Source organism: Grammomys surdaster, unplaced genomic scaffold (genome assembly GCF_004785775.1).
Source record: "Grammomys surdaster isolate TR1022 unplaced genomic scaffold, NIH_TR_1.0 647, whole genome shotgun sequence".
NCBI lineage: Eukaryota > Metazoa > Chordata > Mammalia > Rodentia > Muridae > Grammomys > Grammomys surdaster.
This window is the reverse complement of record NW_021605066.1, coordinates 1-6700: the sequence shown is the minus strand read 5'-3', so window position 1 is coordinate 6700 and position 6700 is coordinate 1. Positions and strand designations below refer to the sequence as shown.

The 6700-nt window shown below is 36.9% G+C and overlaps 1 pseudogene; it reads right to left on the bottom strand.

Annotated features, from left to right (window-relative positions):
- Positions 1-5308, bottom strand: part of LOC114633417 — a 5999-nt pseudogene extending 691 nt beyond the window's left edge.
- Between the last annotated feature and the right edge of the window lie 1392 nt (positions 5309-6700).

The following is a 6700-nucleotide window of genomic DNA, read 5'->3' as shown; positions in this document are numbered from 1 at the left end:
CTTTATCATGTTGGTTACGTCCATAGGGATCCTCTTCACTGTTGGTTCTTTTGTGTGTGTGATGACACTGGGGACGGTTAGGGCCTTCAGTGCATGGCTCACAGTTATCACTTCCTTTTCCCACCAGAATTTTTTCACATCCTAGAAGAGAACTGTAAGAACTCAGGGTTTTACCACACTGATTATATGCATATTTTCCTATACTGTGAGTCACATGACAGGTGCAAAGTGAACCAGTATAGACAGATGAATTTCTGCATTCCTTGTACTCACGAGGTTTCTCTCCAGTGTGAGTTTGTTGATGCACTGCCATGGAAGTTGGAAAACCAGTTAATTGTAAATTTGCATCACAGTCATCATGTCTTCTCATAATGGGGATGACTACATATTGTTTAATTGTCCTGGGAGAGACAGGGGTACACTGCTTCTTTTTATATCGCTTACCCTCACAGGGCTTGTATCCAGAGTGACAGATGATATACCTATTAAATGAAGGATAACAGATAAAATATTTTCACATTGCATTTGCATAGTATAACCATTTGTGTCTCATAGATACAAATAGGTATAGGGATTCAGGCTTGTCAACCACAACAGCCTTCATTTGTGTGAGAGTTCTACATATTCATCTGGAGGCTGCTAAAAAAATACGCATTTCCAGGAAGCTAGGATAAGGGTCTTAAGCCTATGTACACAGTGACACACTTACTCCAACACCTCCTAATAGTGCCAAGCATATACAAACCATCAAAATCACAGATGGAAAAACCAAGATATTCTATGACAAAACCAAATTTAAACAATAGCTTTCTACTAATCCAGCCCTACAGAGGATACTAGAAGCAAATCTTCAATACAAGGAAACATTACACCCAGGAAAACACAAGAAATTACTTATCTCACAACAAACCCAAAAGAAGAGAATCACAAACGCATAATACCACCTCCAACAACAAAAAAAATCAGGAAATCACTGGTCTTAATATCTCTCAATTCCCCAATAAACAGAAACAGGCTAACAGACTTGAAAAGGAAAAAGGAGCTTGCTGCATGCAAGAAACACAGTTCAGCAACAAAGACAGACACTACCTCAGAGTAAAGGGCAGAAAAAAGTTCTCCAAGCAAATGGTTCCAAGAAACAAGCTTGAGTAACCATTGTAAGATCTAATAAAATAAACTTTCAACTAAAAGTTATCAAAAGAGATGGGGAAGGATACTTCATACTCATCAAAAGAAAAAAACCCACCAAGATGATGTCTGAATTCTGAACATCTAAGGGCCCCCACATTTATAAAAGAAATGTTGCTAAAGCTCACAACACACATCGAACCTCACACAATAATAGTGGGAGACTTCAACACCCCACTCTTACCAGTGGACAGGTCATGGAAACAGAAACTAAACAGAGACACAGTACAACTAATAGAAGTTATGAATAGGTATCTACAGAACATTCTGCCCCCCAAAAAGAAAATTCTTTTTAACACCTCATGGAACCATCTCCAAAATTGATCATATAATTGGACACAAAACAAGCCTCAACAGGTACGAGAAGATTGAAATAATCCCATGTATTCTATCAAACCACCATAGATTAAGGTTGGACTTCAATAACAACAAAAACAACAGAAAGCCCACATACTCATGGAAACTGAACAACCCTCTACTCAATGATAACTTGATAAGGGAAGGAATAAAGAAATTAAAGACGTTCTAGAATTTGTTGTAAATGAAGGTACAGCACACCTAAACTTATGAGATATAAGGAAAGCCCTGCTAAGAAGAAAATTCATAGTATTAAGTGCCTTTATAAAAAAAATTGGAGAGATCCTATAATAGTAAGTTAACAGCACACCTGAAAGCTCTAGAACAAAAAGAAGCAAGCACTCCCAAGAGAAAGACGGCAGGAAATAATCAAACTCAGTGCTGAAGTAGACCAAGTAGAAACAAAGTGAACAATACCAAGAATCAACAAAACCAAGTGTTGGTTCTTTGAGAAAAATCAAAAAGATAGATAAACCCTTAGCCAAACTAACTAAAAGGTACAGAGACAGTATCAAAATTAATAAAATTAGAAATGAGAGACATAACAACAGAAACTGAGGAAATGTAAAAAATCAGCAGATCTTACTACTTAAGTCTATATATACCAGACAAAACTGGAAAACCTAAATGAAATGCATGATTCTCTAGACAGATACCATATACCAAGGTTAAATTAGGATCAGATAAACAATCTAAACAGTCCCTTAACCCCTAAAGAAATAGAAGCAGCCATTACAAATCTCCCAACCAAATCCAGCCAAGGATTAGATGGTTTTAGTGCAGAATGCAACTACACCTTCTAAGAAGAGCTAATACCAATACTCTTCAAATTATTCAACAAAATAGAACAGAAAAAATGCTACCTACTTCCTTCTATGAAGCCGCTGTTGTTACTGTGTCATCCAAACCACACAAAGAAAAAGAACTTCAGACCAATTTCGCTTATGAATACAAATGCAAAAGTACTGAAAAAAATTCTTGCAAATCGAGTCCAAGAACACACCAAAACCATCATTCACCATAATCAAGTAGGCTTCATCCTAGGGATGCAGGGATGATGCAATATACAAAATTCCATCCATGTAATCCAGTATACAAACAAACTGAAAGAAAAAAAATCTCATGATCATGTCATTAGATGCTGAAAAAGCCTTTGACAAAATACAACCCCTCTTCATTTTATACATCTTGGAGAGATCAGGAGTTCATGGCACATAACTAAACATAATAAAAGCAATACACAGGAAACTAACAGCCAGCATCAAATTAAATGAAAAGAAACCAGAAGCAATCCCATTATAGTCAGCAACAAGATAGGCCATCCATTCTCTCCCTATCTATTCAATATAGTACTTGAAGTCCCAGCTAGAGCAATTAGACAACAAAAAGAGACAAGAGGTATACAAATTTCAAAGGAAGAAGTCAAGGTATTACTATTTGTGGATGATATAACAGTATACACGAGTGACCCAAAAAAAGGAGCTGAGAACTTCTTTTGGGTATACAGCTGATAAACAACTTCAGCAATGTGTCTGGATATAAAATTAACTCAAACAAATCAGTAGCCTTCCTTAATACAAATGATAAACAGGCTGAGAAAGAAATTAGAGGAACAACGCCCTTCACAATAGCCACAAATAATATAAAATATATTCATGTAACTTTAACCATGCAAGTGAAAGGTCTGTATGACAAGAACTTCAAGTCCTAAAGAAATTTAAAAAGACATCAGAAGATGGAAAGATCTCCCATGTTCCTGGATCGGTAGAATTAACACAATAAAAATGGCCATCTTACCAAAAGCAATCTACAGATTCAATACAATCTCCATCAAAATTCCAGCTCAATTCTTCAAAGATATAGAAAGAACAATTCTCAACTTCATATGGAAAAACAAAAAGCCCAAGATAGCCAAAACAATCCTGAAAAATAAAAGAACTTCTGGGAGAATCACCATCCCCGACATCTGACATCAAGCTGTACTACAGAGCAATAGTGATACAAATCTCATGGCATTGGTATAGAGACCTACAGGTCAATCAGTGGAATAGTATTGACAACCCAGATATAAACCCACACACTTACAGACATTTGATCTTTGACAAAGAAGCCAAAGCCATACAGTGGCAAAATGAAAACATCTTTAACAAATGGTGCTGGTCTATCTGGTGGTCTACATGTGGAAGGAAGAATGCAAAGTGATCCATATTTATCACTTTATACAAAGCTCAAATCCAAGTGGATCAAGGACCTGAACATAATACCAGATACACTGAATCTAATAGAAGACAAAGTGGGAAATAACCTTAAACGCTTTGCATGTGGGAGATTTTCCTGAACAGAACACCAATGGCTCAGGCTCTAAGATTAACAATTGATAAATGGGACCTCATGAAATCGCAAAGCTTCTTTCTGTAAGGCAAAGTACACTGTCAACAGGACAAAACGGTATCCTACAGATAGAAAAAAGATCTTCACTAACCCTACATCCAACTAACATCCACAGGACTAGCATCCAAAATATATAAAGAACTCAAGAAGTTAGACTCCAAAAAATCAAATAAACCAATTAAAAAATGGGGTCTAGAGATAAACAGATAACTCACAACAGAGGAATTTCCAATGGCCAAAACACACTTAAAGAAATGTTCAACATCCTTAGTCATCAGGGAACTGCAAATCAAAACGATCCTGAGATTCTACCTTACATCAACCAGAATGGCTAAGATCAAAAACTCAAGTGACAGCACATGTTGGTAAGGATGTGGAGAAAGAGGAACACTCCTCTGTTGCTGGTGGGATTGCATACTGGGTACAACCAGTCTGGAAATCAATCTGGCTATTCCTCAGAAAATCGGAAATAGTTCTACCTGAAGACCTAGCTATACCACTCCTGGGCATACACCCAAAAGATGTTCCACCAAACCAGAAGGACAGGAAAATTTCCCACTGCTATGTTTATAGCAGCCTTATTCACAATAGTCAGAAGCTGGAAACAACCCAGATGTCTCTCAACTGAACAATGGATACAGAAAATGTAGTTTATTTACACAATGGAATACTAGTCAGCCATTAAGAACAAGGACATCATAAATTTTGTAGGCAAATGGATGGAACTAGAAAATATCATCCTGAACGAGGTAACACAGACCAAAAAGGACATGCATGGTATGCACTCACTGATAAATAGATATTAGCCGAAATGTACAGAATATCTACAATACAACTCACACAGGGAAAGGAGACAACATTTGAAATATAAATAAGTAAAATAATTTAGTAAAAAAATTATGATCACTTCAAGAACCATTTTTCATGAGAAAATAAATTTAAAAAAAACTTCAGGGTATATTATTAATACTTCTTCAGAGGCATCTACCTATCTATCTATCTATCTATCTATCTATCTATCTATCTATCTATCTATCTATCATCTATGTATCTACATCAACTTGCACATGAAAATTATCTTTCATGTCTTCCAGAACATTGACAATGGTCTTCAATATTGCAGTCTTCCCATTTATAGCCTAAAATACAGTACCAGAAAATGCGTATTAATGAAAATTGTGAAAAACTGAAATTACTATCTTCAGTGAACCTTAGATCAATGCCTGATTAATTCATCACCCTCTTCCTCTTTCAAGATAAAAACCATAGAAAAGCACCAATCTCCAAGAAAGGCTTGTCTCCTTAAGGTAAAAAGTGGAGGAGAACTCTAGTTCTCACCTATAGCAGTGAGATTCCTGCAGGTTTCCAGCATCACATCTCTGTAGAGACTCTTCTGGGAAGGATCCAGCAAAGCCCACTCTTCATGACTGAAGTTCACATGCACATCCTCATAGCTCAGTGGATCCTAAAAGATTTCATACAAATACACAATAGAAATGGTGTCTTAGTGAGTTATAAATATATTCATTGAGAATATATTTACATAATTCTATCATCTAGCCATATTAATTCCATGTAATAGAATTTCAAATGTAGTCACAAACTCATAAATATATAATAAAATTAAAACTGATAAATATACAATAAAAATATAATAATAAAAACTGAGGATGGTGCAACACTGCAGGAGAAACGCACAGTAACATATGCACAGAGACATACAAACAGAGCAACAGTGCTTAGTAAATATCAGCAACATTGTATCAAAATTATTAACTTCAAAAGAGATGGACAATACGGACTCGGTGGTGCATGCCTTTAATCCCACACTGCGGGAGAAAGAAAAAGGTAAACCTGTGAGTTCCAGGCCAGCCTAAGCTATGCAGAGACTTCCTGGATAGTCACATGTACAGACTGAGACCCCGACTCAAACAAACGAAGCAGAAAAGATGGGGTCCAGGGTATCACTTGAGTTTCCTCCAATGATTTAAACATTCACCCCAAGTCTGTACTTGTTTATTAAAACCTGGAGTTACCCCTTCTAAACTGTAAAGCTAATCGGATATTCCTACAAAGGAATGTATTTTTAATGAGTTACAGACCAAAGGGTTCTCAAGATTATTAGTATAGTAAATGTGTATCCTAAAGATGTGTCAACAGATCAGATCACTGAATGCTTCTGAAGAAGGCCTGGATCAATCTCCAGCCCTCGCTTGGAGGCTCCAACCACTCCTAATTCCAGGTCAAAAGAATCTAATGCTGTCTTCTGCCCTCAGTAAACAGCAGCACATAAGTGGTACAAATCCATATACACACATATGCAAAAGTGTCCCACACATTTCAAAAAAGAAGTAAAAACATACACAAATATAGGGAAAACGTTATACAACTGCAACTCAGTGATTCAGGAGATCAGTATCAATGTTACGTATGCAAGGTATCATGGGGCATCATGGTCCGAAAAATAATACCCTCTGCTAAAGCTTGACAACTACAAAAATCTAATTTTATCAACTAAGAATATTAACAAACAAACAAAAAAAAGGTGCAGAACTTTTAGAAGATAGTAAAGAAATGGTTGCTCTCTGTCAGTTACCAAACTGCCTTCCCTGGGAGCAATGGATGGCTCTGAGGGGTGGTCACTGCATGGTGACGCCAGCAACAAAGATGACTGCACACAAGGGCTCCCACTCCCCATACACAGACACAGACAGCTGAGCAAAGCCATTCACAGGCCCTGTCTCTGCCTGGGAGTTCCAGAGAC